The 20,000-nt window shown below is 45.3% G+C and overlaps 1 pseudogene; it reads left to right on the plus strand.

Moving 5' to 3' along the window:
• The window catches only part of LOC127923707 (DNA topoisomerase 3-alpha-like), a 68,408-nt pseudogene that overhangs the window by 24,477 nt on the left and 23,931 nt on the right, over positions 1-20,000 (plus strand).

Below are 20,000 nucleotides of genomic sequence, written 5' to 3' on the forward strand. Positions count from 1 at the left end.
ACCCTAAACCCTAAACCCTACTCCCTAAACCTTAGACCCTAAACCCTACTCCCTAAACCTTAGACCCTAAACCCTACTCCCTAAACCTTAGACCCTAAACCCTACTCCCTAAACCTTAGACCCTAAACCTTAGACCCTAAACCTTAGACCCTAAACCCTAGTCCCTAAACCCTAGACCCTACTCCCTAAACCCTAGACCCTAAACCTTAGACCCTAAACCCTACTCCCTAAATCTTAGACCCTAAACCCTACTCCCTAAACCCTAGACCATAAACCCTAGTCCCTAGTCCCTCAACCCTAGTCCCTCAACCCTAGACCCTACTCCCTAAACCTTAGACCCTAAACCCTAGACCCTAAACCCTAGTCCCTAAACCCTAGTCCCTACTCCCTAAACCTTAGACCCTAGTCCCTAGTCCCTAGTCCCTAAACATTTACATTTACATTTAAGTCATTTAGCAGACGCTCTTATCCAGAGCGACTTACAAATTGGTGCATACACCTTATGACAACCAGTGGAACAGCCACTTGCATCTAAATCTTGTTGGGGGGGTGAGAAGGGGGGTGAGAAGGATTACTTACCCTTACTTACCCTATCCTAGGTATTCCTTGAAGAGGTGGGGTTTCAGGTGTCTCCGGAAGGTGGTGATTGACTCCGCTGTCCTGGCGTCGTGAGGGAGTTTGTTCCACCATTGGGGGCCAGAGCAGCGAACAGTTTTGACTGGGCTGAGCGGGAACTGTACTTCTTCAGTGGTAGGGAGGCGAGCAGGCCAGAGGTGGATGAACGCAGTGCCCTTGTTTGGGTGTAGGGCCTGATCAGAGCCTGGAGGTACTGAGGTGCCGTTCCCCTCACAGCTCCGTAGGCGAGCACCATGGTCTTGTAGCGGATGCGAGCTTCAACTGGAAGCCAGTGGAGAGAGCGGAGGAGCCTTATACCCTATACCCTAGACCCTACTCCCTAAACCCTACTCCCTAAACCTTAGTCCCTACTCCCTAAACCTTAGACCCTACTCCCTAGACCCTACTTCCTAAACCTTAGACCCTAAACCCTACTCCCTAAACCTTAGACCCTAAACCTTAGACCCTAAACCCTACTACCTAAACCTTAGTCCTTAAACCCTAGTCCCTACTCCCTAAACCCTAGACCCTAAACCTTAGACCCTAAACCCTAATCCCTAAATCTTAGACCCTAAACCCTACTCCCTAAACCCTAGACCCTAAACCCTAGTCCCTCAACCCTAGACCCTACTCCCTAAACCCTAGACCCTAAACCCTAGACCCTAAACCCTAGACCCTAAACCCTAGTCCCTAAACCCTAGTCCCTACTCCCTAAACCTTAGACCCTAAACCCTAGTCCCTAGTCCCTAAACCTTATACCCTATACCCTAGACCCTACTCCCTAAACCCTAGACCCTAAACCTTAGTCCCTACTCCCTAAACCTTAGACCCTACTCCCTAAACCCTAGACCCTACTCCCTAGACCCTACTCCCTAAACCCTAGACCCTAAACCCTACTTCCTAAACCTTAGACCCTAAACCCTAGTCCCTACTCCCTAAACCCTAGACCCTACTCCCTAAACCCTAGACCCTAAACCCTACTCCTAAACCTTAGACCCTAAACTTTAGACCCTAAACCCTATGCCCTACTCCCTAAACCAAGTCCTCCACTCATCAGTTGTAGAGGTGTGTGGTAATATTTTAACACCTGCGTTTAGGTTCATCAGTTATACCCTAGAGACCAACCTGTTCCCTAAGGACCTGGCCCTGGGCCCCCTGGTATAGCATCAGACACACAGCCCCTCCTAAACCAGGGGTGATATAGCAGCCAGTAAACCACGGCAGGGCACCAAGACAGATCAGGCTATAACCCCTATACACCCCATCAAGTACACCAACACACTACAGGTATATATATATACACCAAGTACACCAACCACTACAGGTATATATATATAGTACACCAACACACTACAGGTATATATATATTTTACACCAACACACTACAGGTATATATATATATATACACCAACACACTACAGGTATATATATATAGTATATACACCAAGTACATTAACACACTACAGGTATATATATATATACACCAAGTACTACACACTACAGGTATATATATATACACCAAGTACACCAACACACTACAGGTATATATATACACCAAGTACACCAACACACTACAGGTATATATATATATACACCAAGTACATTAACACACTACAGGTATATATATATGATGTACACCAACACACTACAGGGTATACCCACACCAAGTACACCAACACACTACAGGTATATATATACACACCAAGTACACCAACACACTACAGGTATATATATATATATACCCACCAACACACTACAGGTATATACATATATATACACCAAGTACACCAACACACTACAGGTATATATATATATACACCCCATCAAGTACACCAACACACTACAGGTATATATATATACACCAAGTACACCAACACACTACAGGTATATATATATACACCAAGTACACCAACACACTACAGGTATATATATATATATACACCAAGTACACCAACACACTACAGGTATATATATATACACCAAGTACACCAACACACTACAGGTATATATATATACACCAAGTACACAACACACTACAGGTATATATATATATATAGACAAGTACACCAACACACTACAGGTATATATATATATACACCAAGTACACCAACACACTACAGGTATATATGAGAGAGGCCTATATATATACACATAAGTACACCAACACACTACAGGTTCTCCCATATACACCAACAACTACAGGTATATATATATTACACCAAGTACACCAACACACTACAGGTATATATATATATTTAACAAAGGAATATAATATACACCATGGTACACACAACACACTACAGGTGCAATAGTGTATATAGTTGGTCAATAGGGATATAACCAAGTACACCAACACACTACAGGTAAATATATATATACAGAACTGGGGTACACCAACACACTACAGGTATATTACAGTGTAGTACCAACACACTACAGGTATATATATACACCAAGTACACCAACACACTACAGGTCTATAAATAGGTATATATATATACACCAAGTACACCAACACACTACAGGTATATATATATATAACAAGTTTGTTAACACACTGGACAGGTATATATATATATATATACACCAAGTACACCAACACTACAGGTATATATATACTTCAACTGTATATATATATATACACCAAGTACACCAACACACTACAGGTATATATATATACACCAAGTATCAACACACTACAGGTATATATATATATATACCAAGTACAAACCAACACACTACAGTATATATATATATATACACCAAGTACACCAACACACTACAGGTATATATATATCTACACCAAGTACACCAACACACTACAGGTATATGATATATATCTGTAACACACTACAGGTTAGTGGCCAAGTACACCAACACACTACAGGTATATATATATATATATATATATGGGTGGGGCAAAAAGTATTTAGTCAGCCACCAATTGTGCAAGTTCTCCCACTTAAAAAGATGAGAGAGGCCTGTAATTTTCATCATAGGTACAAATCACATTGTAGGATTTTTAATGAATTTATTTGCAAATCATGGTGGAAAATAAGTATTTGGTCAATAAAGGGGAACGGACTCTGAAGAGGAAGCAGGGATGAATGAACCAAAATGTTTATTGTACACAGAGAAATATGGAGTGCAGAACTGGGGTAGCTCATGAAGTCAACTTAGTGTATGTAAACTTCTGACCCACTGGAATTGTGATACAGTGAATTATAAGTGAAATAATCTGTCTGTAAACAATTGTTGGAAAATGACTTGTGTCATGTACAAAGTAGATGTCCTAACCGCTTGCCAAAACTATAGTTTGTTAACAAGAAATGTGTGGAGTGGTTGAAAAACGAGTTTTAGTGACTCCAACCTAAGTGTATGTAAAGTTCTGACTTCAACTGTATCTAGGGACATGGAGACATCGGGACACGGTCTAGGTCTATATAATATATATAATATAACATATAACATACTAATGACTCCATCCTAACTGTATGTAAAGTTCTGACGTCAACTTTATCTACACCAAGTACACCAACCGGGTTCCTGAGTTGACTATCCTGATCTGTAAAACGGTGGTTAGTGGCTAGATCTGAAATGTGTTTTCTGTCTCCAGGGCAACGAGCAGCGTGTGTATGAGTTCATTGTGCGTCACTTCCTGGCGTGCGTATCCCTTGATGCTGTGGGGCAGGAAACGGTGGTCGAGGTGGAAATGGCTCACGAGAGGTTCTCCGCAAACGGCCTCATGGATCACTCAGGAGGAACTACCTGGAGCACTAAGGTGGGGGGGGGGGTCATACCCCTACGACCGCTGGAGCACTAAGGTGGGGGGTCATTTACCACGAGGGGGGTCATACCCCTACGACCGCTGGAGCACTAAGGTGGGGGGTCATTTACCACGAGGGGGGGTCATACCCCTACGACCGCTGGAGCACTAAGGTGGGGGTCATTTACCACGAGGGGGGTCATACCCCTACGACCGCTGGAGCACTAAGGTGGGGGGTCATTTACCACGAGGGGGGTCATACCCCTACGACCGCTGGAGCACTAAGGTGGGGGGTCATTTACCACGAGGGGGGTCATACCCCTACGACCGCTGGAGCACTAAGGTGGGGGGTCATTTACCACGAGGGGATCATACCCCTATGAATCCCCTGGGGGTCTTTATCATGTTGAATATATGAGGGTCCCGCTATGAACCCCTAAGGGGGGGTCTTTATCATGTTGAATATATGAGCACTAATGGTCCCCGAGGGGGGTCTTTATCATGTTGAAGCATAGGTGAGGGTCCCCTATGAACCCCTGGGGGTCTTTATCATGTTGAATATATGAGGGTCCCATTTGAACCCCTGGGGGGGTCTTTATCATGTTGAATATATGAGGGTCCCACTATGAACCCCTGGGGGGTCTTTATCTTGTTGAATATATGAGGGGGGTTATGAACCCCTGGGGGGTCTTTATCATGTTGAATATATGAGGACTTATGAACCCCTGGGGGGTCTTTATCATGTTGAATATATGAGGGTCCTACCCTATGAACCCCTGGGGGGTCTTTATCATGTTGAATATATGAGGGGGTTATGAACCCCTGGGGGGTCATGGGTCTTTATCATGTTGAATATATGAGGCACTATGAACCCCTGGGGGTCATTTATCATGTTGAATATATGAGGGTACCCGTTATGAACCCCTGGGCACTAAGGTGGGGGGTCTTTATCATGTTGAATATATGGGGTCCCGTTATGAACCCCTGGGGGTGGGTGGGTCATTTATCATGTTGAATATATGAGGATCCCGTTATGAACCCCTGACCGCTGGAGGTCTTTATCATTTGAATATATGAGGGTCCCGTTATGAACCCCTGGGGGTGGGGGTCTTTATCATGTTGAATATATGAGGGTCCCGTTATGAACCCCTGGGGGGTCTTTATCATGTTGAATATATGAGGGTCCCGTTATGAACCCCTGGGGGGGTCTTTATCATGTTGAATATATGAGGGTCCCGTTATGAACCCCTGGGGGGTCTTTATCATGTTGAATATATGAGGGTCCCGTTATGAACCCCTGGGGGGTCTTTATCATGTTGAATATATGAGGGTCCCGTTATGAACCCCTGGGGGGGTGGGGGGTCTTTATCATGTTGAATATATGAGGGTCCCGTTATGAACCCCTGGGGGGGTCTTTATCATGTTGAATATATGAGGGTCCCGTTATGAACCCCTGGGGGGTCTTTATCATGTTGAATATATGAGGGTCCCGTTATGAACCCCTGGGGGGTCTTTATCATGTTGAATATATGAGGGTCCCGTTATGAACCCCTGGGGGGGGTCTTTATCATGTTGAATATATGAGGGTCCCGTTATGAACCCCTGGGGGGGTCTTTATCATGTTGAATATATGAGGGTCCCGTTATGAACCCCTGGGGGGGGGGTCTTTATCATGTTGAATATATGAGGGTCCTACACTATGAACCCCTGGGGGTCTTTATCATGTTGAATATATGAGGGTCCCGTAATGAACCCCTGGGGGACTCCACATAATGTTTGTTAATCTGACTGTGTGTGTGTGTGTGTGTGTGTGTGTGTGTGTGTGTGTGTGTGTGTGTGTGTGTGTGTGTGTGTGTGTGTGTGTGTGTGTGTGTGTGTGTGTGTGTGTGTGTGTTGCAGGTGATCCCAGTGTATGAGCAGGGTAGCCAGTTCCAGCCATCAGCGATAGAGATGCTGGATGGCCAGACCTCTCCTCCTCAACTCCTCACGGAGGCAGACCTCATATCACTGATGGAGAAACATGGCATTGGTACACTACACTACACACTACACACACTACACACTACACTACACACACACTACACTACACTACACTACACACACTACACACTACCACACCTACCAGACCTCTCCTCCTCAACTCCTCACGGAGGCAGACCTCATATCACTGATGGAGAAACATGGCATTGGTACACTACACTACACACTACACTACACACTACACTACACTACACTACACACTACACTACACTACACTACACTACACCACACTACACACACTACACTACACTACACTACACTACACTACCACTACACTCACTACACACACTACACTACACTACACAGACACTACACTACACACTACACTACACACTACACTACACTACACTACACTACATACACCACACTACACTACACTACACTACACTACACTACACTACACTACACTACACTACACTACACTACACTACACACTACACTACACTACACTACACTACACTACACTACACACTACACTACACTACACTACACTACACTACACTACACTACACTACACACTACACTACACCACACTACACTACACTACACACTACACTACACTACACACTACACTACACTACACTACACACTACACTACACTACACACTACCAGACCTCTCCTCCTCAACTCCTCACGGAGGCAGACCTCATATCACTGATGGAGAAACATGGCATTGGTACACTACACTACACACTACACTACACACTACACTACACTACACTACACACACTACACTACACTACACACTACCACACTACACTACACTACACTACACACTACACTACACTACACTACACTACACTACACTACACTACACTACACTACACACACACTACACTACACCACACTACACTACACTACACACTACACTACACTACACTGGAGAAACACACTACACTACACTACACACTACACTACACTACACTACACACTACACTACACACTACACCACACTACACTACACTACCTACACACTACACTACACTACACACTACCAGACCTCTCCTCCTCAACTCCTCACGGAGGCAGACCTCATATCACTGATGGAGAAACATGGCATTGGTACACTACACTACACTACACACTACACTACACTACACTACACACTACACACTACACACTACACACTACACTACACACCACACTACACTACACTACACTACACTACACTACACTACACTACACTACACTACACACTACACACTACACTACACTACACACTACACACTACACTACACTACACACTACACTACACTACACTACACACTACACTACACACTACACTACACTACACTACACTACACACTACACTACACTACACACTACACTACACTACACACTACCAGACCTCTCCTCCTCAACTCCTCACGGAGGCAGACCTCATATCACTGATGGAGAAACATGGCATTGGTACACTACACTACACTACACTACACACTACACTACACTACACACTACACACTACACTACACTACACACTACACACTACACTACACACTACACTACACTACACTACACACTACACTACACTACACACTACACCCTACACTACACTACACACTACACTACACTACACACTACACTACACTACACTACACACTACACTACACACACTACACACTACACTACACACACTACACACTACACTACACACTACACACACACTACACTACACACACTACACTACACTACACTACACTACACACTACACTACACACTACACTACACACTACACACACACTACACACTATACACTACACACTACACACTACACTACACACTACACCACACTACACTACACACTACACTACACACACACTACACCACACTACACTACACACACTACACTACACACTACACTACACACTACACTACACTACACACTACACTACACACTACACACTACACTACACACTACACACTACACTACACTACACACTACACTACACTACACTACACTACACTACACTACACACTACACTACACTACACACTACACTACACACTACACACTACACTACACACACTACACACACTACACTACACTACACTACACTACACTACACTACACACTACACTACACACTACACTACACACTACACTACACTACACTACACTACACTACACACACTACACTACACTACACTACACTACACTACACTACACTACACTACACTACACACTACACTACACTACACACTACCAGACCTCTCCTCCTCAACTCCTCACGGAGGCAGACCTCATATCACTGATGGAGAAACATGGCATTGGTACACTACACTACACACTACACTACACTACACACTACACTACACACTACACTACACACTACACACTACACTACACACTACACTACACACTACACTACACTACACACTACCAGACCTCTCCTCCTCAACTCCTCACGGAGGCAGACCTCATATCACTGATGGAGAAACATGGCATTGGTACACTACACTACACTACACTACACACTACACTACACACTACCAGACCTCTCCTCCTCAACTACACTACACTACACACTCAACCTCTCCTCCTCTCACGGAGGCAGACCTCATATCACTGATGGAGAAACATGGCATTGGTACACTACACTACACTACACTACACACTACACACTACACTACACACTACACACTACACTACACTACACTACACACACACTACACTACACCACACTACACTACTACACACTACACTACACTACACACTACACTACACTACACTACACTACACACTACACTACACACTACACTACACACTACACTACACACTACACACACACTACACACTACACTACACTACACACTACACTACACTACACACTACACCCTACACTACACTACACACACTACACTACACACACTACACTACACACTACACTACACACTACACACTACACTACACACTACACTACACACTACACACTACACTACACTACACACTACACTACACTACACTACACACTACACCCTACACTACACTACACACTACACTACACTACACTACTACACTACACTACACTACACACTACACTACACACTACACACTACACACACTACACACTACACTACACCACACTACACACTACACTACACTACACACTACACTACACTACACACTACACACTACACTACACACTACACTACACTACACTACACACTACACTACACACTACACTACACTACACACTACACTACACTACACTACACACTACCAGACCTCTCCTCCTCAACTCCTCACGGAGGCAGACCTCATATCACTGATGGAGAAACATGGCATTGGTACACTACACTACACTACACACTACACTACACTACACACTACACACTACACTACACTACACACTACACTACACCACACTACACTACACTACACACTACACTACACCACACTACACACTACACTACACTACACACTACACTACACTACACTACACACTACACTACACACTACACTACACTACACACACACTACACACTACACTACACACTACACTACACTACACACTACACTACACTACACACTACCAGACCTCTCCTCCTCAACTCCTCACGGAGGCAGACCTCATATCACTGATGGAGAAACATGGCATTGGTACACTACACTACACTACACTACACACACACTACACTACACACTACACTACACACTACACTACACACTACACTACACACTACACACTACACTACACACTACACTACACTACACTACACACTACACTACACTACACACACTACACCCTACACTACACTACACACACACTACACTACACTACACACTACACTACACTACACTACACACTACACTACACACTACACACTACACTACACACACTACACACTACACTACACACTACACTACACTACACACTACACTACACTACACACCACTACACTACACACCACTACACTACACACACTACACTACACACTACACTACACACTACACACTATACACTACACACTACACACTACACTACACACTACACCACACTACACTACACACTACACTACACTACACACTACACCACACTACACTACACACTACACTACACACTACACTACACACTACACTACACTACACACACACACTACACACTACACACTACACTACACTACACTACACACTACACTACACACTACACACTACACTACACTACACACTACACTACACACTACACTACACTACACTACACTACACTACTACACTACACTACACACTACACTACACTACACACTACACTACACACACTACACTACACTACACTACACTACACTACACTACACTACACACTACACTACACTACACACTACACTACACTACACACTACACTACACTACACTACACACTACCAGACCTCTCCTCCTCAACTCCTCACGGAGGCAGACCTCATATCACTGATGGAGAAACATGGCATTGGTACACTACACTACACACTACACTACACTACACACACTACACTACACACTACACTACACACACTACACACTACACTACACACTACACTACACACTACACTACACTACACACTACCAGACCTCTCCTCCTCAACTCCTCACGGAGGCAGACCTCATATCACTGATGGAGAAACATGGCATTGGTACACTACACTACACTACACTACACACTACACTACACACTACACTACACACTACACACTACACACTACACTACACACTACACTACACACTACACTACACTACACACTACCAGACCTCTCCTCCTCAACTCCTCACGGAGGCAGACCTCATATCACTGATGGAGAAACATGGCATTGGTACACTACACTACACTACACACTACACTACACACTACACTACACACTACACTACACACTACACTACACACACTACACACTACACTACACTACACACTACACTACACTACACACTACACCCTACACTACACTACACACTACACTACACTACACACTACACTATACTACACTACACACTACACTACACACTACACACTACACACACTACACACTACACTACACACTACACTACACTACACACTACACTACACTACACTACACACCACTACACTACACACTACACTACACACTACACTACACACACTACACACTATACACTACACACTACACACTACACTACACACTACACCACACTACACTACACACTACACTACACTACACACTACACCACACTACACTACACACACTACACTACACACTACACTACACTACACACTACACTACACACTACACTACACTACACACTACACTACACACTACACTACACACTACACTACACACTACACTACACACTACACTACACACTACACACACACACTACACTACACACTACACTACACACTACACACACACTACACTACACACTACACTACACTACACACTACACTACACACTACACTACACTACACTACACTACACTACACTACACTACACTACACACACACACTACACTACACACTACACTACACTACACACTACACTACACTACACACTACACTACACTACACTACACACACACTACCAGACCTCTCCTCCTCAACTCCTCACGGAGGCAGACCTCATATCACTGATGGAGAAACATGGCATTGGTACACTACACTACACACTACACTACACTACACTACACACTACACACTACACACTACACTACACACTACACTACACACTACACACTACACACTACACACTACACTACACTACACACTACACTACACTACACACACACTACCAGACCTCTCCTCCTCAACTCCTCACGGAGGCAGACCTCATATCACTGATGGAGAAACATGGCATTGGTACACACTACACTACACTACACTACACACTACACTACACACTACACTACACACTACACACTACACACTACACTACACACTACACTACACACTACACTACACTACACACTACCAGACCTCTCCTCCTCAACTCCTCACGGAGGCAGACCTCATATCACTGATGGAGAAACATGGCATTGGTACACTACACTACACTACACTACACACTACACTACACACTACACTACACACTACACTACACTACACACTACACTACACACTACACTACACTACACTACACACTACACACTACACACACACTACACACTACACTACACACTACACTACACTACACACTACACTACACTACACACTACACTACACTACACTACACACTACACTACACTACACTACACACTACACTACACACTACACACTACACTACACTACACTACACTACACACTACACACTACACTACACACTACACTACACACTACACTACACACTACACTACACTACACACTACACTACACTACACACTACACTACACTACACACTACACTACACTACACACTACACTACACTACACACTACCAGACCTCTCCTCCTCAACTCCTCACGGAGGCAGACCTCATATCACTGATGGAGAAACATGGCATTGGTACACTACACTACACACTACACTACACACTACACTACACTACACACTACACTACACACTACACCACACACTACACTACACTACACCACACACTACACTACACACTACACCCTACACACTACACCACACTACACTACACTACACACTACACACTACACTACACACACTACACACTACACACTACACTACACTACACACTACACTACACTACACACTACACTACACTACACTACACTACACTACACTACACACTACACTACACACTACACTACACACTACACTACACACTACACTACACTACACACTACACTACACACTACACTACACACTACACACTACACTACACACTACACTACACACTACCCACACTACACTACACTACACACTACACTACACTACACTACACACTACACTACACACTACACACTACACTACACACTACACTACACACTACACTACACACTACATACTACACACACTACACACTACACTACACACTACACACACTACACACTACACACACTACACTACACTACACACACACTACACTACACTACACACACTACACACTACACACACTACACTACACTACACTACACTACACACTACACTACACACACTACACTACACACACTACACTACACACTACACTACACTACACACTACACACACACACACTACACTACACACACTACACACTACACACACACACCTGAATATCCAGATGACTATCAGGTTAACTGCAGTGTGTTAGTGGTTAACTGCAGTGTGTTAGTGGTTAACTGCAGTGTGTTAGTGGTTAACTGCAGTGTGTTAGTGGTTAACTGCAGTGTGTTAGTGGTTAACTGCAGTGTGTTAGTGGTTAACTGCAGTGTGTTAGTGGTTAACTGCAGTGTGTTTGTTAGTGGTTAACTGCAGTGTGTTTGTTAGTGGTTAACTGCAGTGTGTTTGTTAGTGGTTAACTGCAGTGTGTTTGTTAGTGGTTAACTGCAGTGTGTTAGTGGTTAACTGCAGTGTGTTTGTTAGTGGTTAACTGCAGTGTGTTTGTTAGTGGTTAACTGCAGTGTGTTAGTGGTTAACTGCAGTGTGTTTGTTAGTGGTTAACTGCAGTGTGTTTGTTAGTGGTTAACTGCAGTGTGTTAGTGGTTAACTGCAGTGTGTTAGTGGTTAACTGCAGTGTGTTTGTTAGTGGTTAACTGCAGTGTGTTAGTGGTTAACTGCAGTGTGTTTGTTAGTGGTTAACTGCAGTGTGTTTGTTAGTGGTTAACTGCAGTGTGTTTGTTAGTGGTTAACTGCAGTGTGTTTGTTAGTGGTTAACTGCAGTGTGTTAGTGGTTAACTGCAGTGTGTTAGTGGTTAACTGCAGTGTGTTTGTTAGTGGTTAACTGCAGTGTGTTTGTTAGTGGTTAACTGCAGTGTGTTAGTGGTTAACTGCAGTGTGTTTGTTAGTGGTTAACTGCAGTGTGTTTGTTAGTGGTTAACTGCAGTGTGTTTGTTAGTGGTTAACTGCAGTGTGTTTGTTAGTGGTTAACTGCAGTGTGTTTGTTAGTGGTTAACTGCAGTGTGTTTGTTAGTGGTTAACTGCAGTGTGTTAGTGGTTAACTGCAGTGTGTTAGTGGTTAACTGCAGTGTGTTAGTGGTTAACTGCAGTGTGTTAGTGGTTAACTGCAGTGTGTTAGTGGTTAACTGCAGTGTGTTAGTGGTTAACTGCAGTGTTTGTTAGTGGTTAACTGCAGTGTGTTAGTGGTTAACTGCAGTGTGTGTTAGTGGTTAACTGCAGTGTGTTGTTAGTGGTTAACTGCAGTGTGTTAGTGGTTAACTGCAGTGGTGTGTTAGTGGTTAACTGCAGTGTGTTAGTGGTTAACTGTGTGTTTGTTAGTGGTTAACTGCAGTGTGTTTGTTAGTGGTTAACTGCAGTGTGTTTGTGTGGTTAACTGCAGTGTGTTAGTGGTTAACTGCAGTGTGTTTGTTAGTGGTTAACTGCAGTGTGTTTGTGGTTAACTGCAGTGTGTTTGTTAGTGGTTAACTGCAGTGTGTTTGTTAGTGGTTAACTGCAGTGTGTTCGTGGTTAACTGCAGTGTGTTTGTTAGTGGTTAACTGCAGTGTGTTAGTGGTTAACTGCAGTGTGTTAGTGGTTAACTGCAGTGTGTTTGTTAGTGGTTAACTGCAGTGTGTTTGTTAGTGGTTAACTGCAGTGTGTTAGTGGTTAACTGCAGTGTGTTTGTTAGTGGTTAACTGCAGTGTGTTAGTGGTTAACTGCAGTGTGTTTGTTAGTGGTTAACTGCAGTGTGTTAGTGGTTAACTGCAGTGTGTTTGTTAGTGGTTAACTGCAGTGTGTTTGTTAGTGGTTAACTGCAGTGTGTTAGTGGTTAACTGCAGTGTGTTTGTTAGTGGTTAACTGCAGTGTGTTAGTGGTTAACTGCAGTGTGTTAGTGGTTAACTGCAGTGTGTTAGTGGTTAACTGCAGTGTGTTAGTGGTTAACTGCAGTGTGTTAGTGATTAACTGCAGTGTGTTAGTGGTTAACTGCAGTGTGTTTTAACAGGTACGGATGCCACCCATGCAGATCACATTGAGACCATAAAGAGCCGTATGTACGTGGGACTAACAGCTGATCAGAGGTTTCTACCAGGAGAACTGGGGATGGGACTGGTGGAGGGTAGGTACTGGGGGAAGGGGGTAGAGGGTAGGTTCTTGGGGGGAAGGGGGTTAGAGGGTAGGTACTGGGGGAAGGGGGTGGAGGGTAGGTACTGGGGGAAGGGGGTGGAGGGTAGGTACTGGGGGAAGGGGGTTAGAGGGTAGGTACGGGGGGACTGGTGGAGGGTAGGTACTGGGGGAAGGGGGTAGAGGGTAGGTTCTTGGGGGAAGGGGGTTAGAGGGTGGGTACGGGGACTGGTGGAGGGTAGGTACTGGGGGGAAGGGACTGGTGGAGGGTAGGTACTGGGGGGAAGGGGGTGGAGGGTAGGTACTGGGGGAAGGGGGTTAGAGGGTAGGTACGGGGACTGGTGGAGGGTAGGTACTGGGGGAAGGGGGTGGAGGGTAGGTACTGGGGGAAGGGGGTTAGAGGGTAGGTACTGGGGGAAGGGACTGGTGGAGGGTAGGTACGGGGGAAGGGACTGGTGGAGGGTAGGTACAGGGGGAAGGGACTGGTGGAGGGTAGGTACGGGGGAAGGGACTGGTGGAGGGTAGGTACGGGGAAGGGACTGGTGGAGGGTAGGTACAGGGGGAAGGGACTGGTGGAGGGTAGGTACAGGGGGACTGGTGGAGGGTAGGTACAGGGGGAAGGGACTGGTGGAGGGTAGGTACAGGGGACTGGTGGAGGGTAGGTACAGGGGGAAGGGACTGGTGGAGGGTAGGTACAGGGGGAAGGGACTGGTGGAGGGTAGGTACGGGGGGAGGGGACTGGAGGAGGGTAGGTACAGGGGGAAGGGACGGGGGGAGGGTAGGTACAGGGGGAAGGGACTGGTGGAGGGTAGGTACAGGGGGACTGGTGGAGGGTAGGTACAGGGGGAAGGGACTGGTGGAGGGTAGGTACGGGGGGAAGGGACTGGTGGAGGGTAGGTACGGGGGAAGGGACTGGTGGAGGGTAGGTACGGGGGAAGGGACTGGTGGAGGGTAGGTACAGGGGGAAGGGACTGGTGGAGGGTAGGTACGGGGGAAGGGACTGGTGGAGGGTAGGTACAGGGGGACTGGTGGAGGGTAGGTACAGGGGGAAGGGACTGGTGGAGGGTAGGTACAGGGGGAAGGGACTGGTGGAGGGTAGGTACGGGGGAAGGGACTGGTGGAGGGTAGGTACAGGGGGACTGGTGGAGGGTAGGTACAGGGGAAGGGACTGGTGGAGGGTAGGTACAGGGGGAAGGGACTGGTGGAGGGTAGGTACGGGGGAAGGGACTGGTGGAGGGTAGGTACAGGGGGACTGGTGGAGGGTAGGTACAGGGGGACTGGTGGAGGGTAGGTACAGGGGGAAGGGACTGGTGGAGGGTAGGTACGAATGACTCCCTACTATCGTGGCTCTGGATCAGAGAGTCTGTTAAATGACTCACTACTGTAGTGGATCAGAGTCTGTTAAATGATTCACTACTGTAGTGGCTCTGGGTCAGAGAGTCTGCTAAATGACTCACTACTGTAGTGTCTCTGGATCAGAGAGTCTGTTAAATGACTCACTACTGTAGTGTCTCTGGATAAGAGAGTCTGCTAAATGACTCACTACTGTAGTGGCTCTGGATCAGAGAGTCTGCTAAATGACTCACTACTGTAGTGGATCAGAGAGTCTGCTAAATGACTCACTACTGTAGTGGATCTGGATCAGAGAGTCTGCTAAATGACTCACTACTGTAGTGGATCAGAGAGTCTGTTAAATGACTCACTACTGTAGTGGCTCTGGATCAGAGAGTCTGCTAAATGACTCACTACTGTAGTGGCTCTGGATCAGAGAGTCTGCTAAATGACTCACTACTGTAGTGGCTCTGGATAAGAGAGTCTGTTAAATGACTCACTACTGTAGTGGCTCTGGATCAGAGAGTCTGTTAAATGACTCACTACTGTAGTGGCTCTGGATCAGAGAGTCTGTTAAATGACTCACTACTGTAGTGGCTCTGGATCAGAGAGTCTGCTAAATGACTCACTACTGTAGTGGCTCTGGATAAGAGAGTCTGCTAAATGACTCACTACTGTAGTGGCTCTGGATAAGAGAGTCTGCTAAATGACTCACTACTGTAGTGGCTCTGGATCAGAGAGTCTGTTAAATGACTCACTACTGTAGTGGCTCTGGATCAGAGAGTCTGCTAAATGACTCACTACTGTAGTGGCTCTGGATAAGAGAGTCTGCTAAATGACTCACTACTGTAGTGGCTCTGGATAAGAGAGTCTGCTAAATGACTCACTACTGTAGTGGCTCTGGATCAGAGAGTCTGCTAAATGACTCACTACTGTAGTGGCTCTGGATCAGAGAGTCTGTTAAATGACTCACTACTGTAGTGTCTCTGGATCAGAGAGTCTGTTAAATGACTCACTACTGTAGTGGCTCTGGATCTGTTAAATGACTCACTACTGTAGTGGCTCTGGATCTGTTATATGACTCACTACTGTAGTGGCTCTGGATCAGAGAGTCTGTTAAATGACTCACTACTGTAGAGTGCTAAATGACTCACTACTGTAGTGTCTCTGGGTCAGAGAGTCTGCTAAATGACTCACTACTGTAGTGGCTCTGGATCTGTTAAATGACTCACTACTATCGTGGCTCTGGATCAGAGAGTCTGTTAAATGACTCACTACTGTAGAGTGCTAAATGACTCACTACTGTAGTGTCTCTGGGTCAGAGAGTCTGCTAAATGACTCACTACTGTAGTGGCTCTGGATCAGAGAGTCTGCTAAATGACTCCCTACTGTAGTGTCTCTGGGTCAGAGAGTCTGCTAAATGACTCACTACTGTAGTGGCTCTGGATCAGAGAGTCTGCTAAATGACTCCCTACTGTAGTGTCTCTGGATAAGAGAGTCTGCTAAATGACTCACTACTGTAGTGTCTCTGGGTCAGAGAGTCTGCTAAATGACTCACTACTGTAGTGGCTCTGGATCAGAGAGTCTGCTAAATGACTCCCTACTGTAGTGTCTCTGGGTCAGAGAGTCTGCTAAATGACTCCCTACTGTAGTGTCTCTGGGTCAGAGAGTCTGCTAAATGACTCCCTACTGTAGTGTCTCTGGGTCAGAGAGTCTGCTAAATGACTCCCTACTGTAGTGTCTCTGGATAAGAGAGTCTGCTAAATGACTCACTACTGTAGTGTCTCTGGGTCAGAGAGTCTGCTAAATGACTCCCTACTGTAGTGTCTCTGGGTCAGAGAGTCTGCTAAATGACTCCCTACTGTAGTGTCTCTGGGTCAGAGAGTCTGCTAAATGACTCCCTACTGTAGTGTCTCTGGATAAGAGAGTCTGCTAAATGACTCACTACTGTAGTGTCTCTGGGTCAGAGAGTCTGCTAAATGACTCACTACTGTAGTGGCTCTGGATCAGAGAGTCTGCTAAATGACTCCCTACTATCGTGGCTCTGGATCAGAGAGTCTGTTAAATGACTCACTACTGTAGAGTGCTAAATGACTCACTACTGTAGTGTCTCTGGGTCAGAGAGTCTGCTAAATGACTCACGACTGTAGTGGCTCTGGGTCAGAGAGTCTGCTAAATGACTCACTACTGTAGAGTGCTAAATGACTCACTACTGTAGTGTCTCTGGGTCAGAGAGTCTGTTAAATGACTCACTACTGTAGTGGATCAGAGAGTCTGTTAAATGACTCACTACTGTAGTGGCTCTGGATCAGAGAGTCTGTTAAATGACTCACTACTGTAGTGGATCAGAGAGTCTGCTAAATGACTCACTACTGTAGTGGCTCTGGATCAGAGAGTCTGTTAAATGACTCACTACTGTAGTGGCTCTGGATCAGAGAGTCTGCTAAATGACTCACTACTGTAGTGGCTCTGGATCAGAGAGTCTGTTAAATGACTCACTACTGTAGTGGATCAGAGAGTCTGTTAAATGACTCACTACTGTAGTGGCTCTGGATCAGAGAGTCTGTTAAATGACTCACTACTGTAGTGTCTCTGGATCAGAGAGTCTGCTAAATGACTCACTACTGTAGTGTCTCTGGATCAGAGTCTGCTAAATGACTCACTACTGTAGTGTCTCTGGATCAGAGAGTCTGTTAAATGACTCACTACTGTAGTGGCTCTGGATCAGAGAGTCTGCTAAATGACTCACTACTGTAGTGTCTCTGGATCAGAGAGTCTGCTAAATGACTCACTACTGTAGTGTCTCTGGATCAGAGAGTCTGTTAAATGACTCACTACTGTAGTGGCTCTGGATCAGAGAGTCTGCTAAATGACTCACTACTGTAGTGGCTCTGGATCAGAGAGTCTGTTAAATGACTCACTACTGTAGTGGCTCTGGATCAGAGAGTCTGTTAAATGACTCACTACTGTAGTGGCTCTGGATCAGAGAGTCTGCTAAATGACTCACTACTGTAGTGGCTCTGGATCAGAGAGTCTGCTAAATGACTCACTACTGTAGTGGCTCTGGATCAGAGAGTCTGTTAAATGACTCACTACTGTAGTGGATCAGAGAGTCTGTTAAATGACTCACTACTGTAGTGGCTCTG

The sequence above is a fragment of the Oncorhynchus keta genome, unplaced genomic scaffold (assembly GCF_023373465.1).
Source record: "Oncorhynchus keta strain PuntledgeMale-10-30-2019 unplaced genomic scaffold, Oket_V2 Un_contig_3082_pilon_pilon, whole genome shotgun sequence".
Lineage (NCBI taxonomy): Eukaryota > Metazoa > Chordata > Actinopteri > Salmoniformes > Salmonidae > Oncorhynchus > Oncorhynchus keta.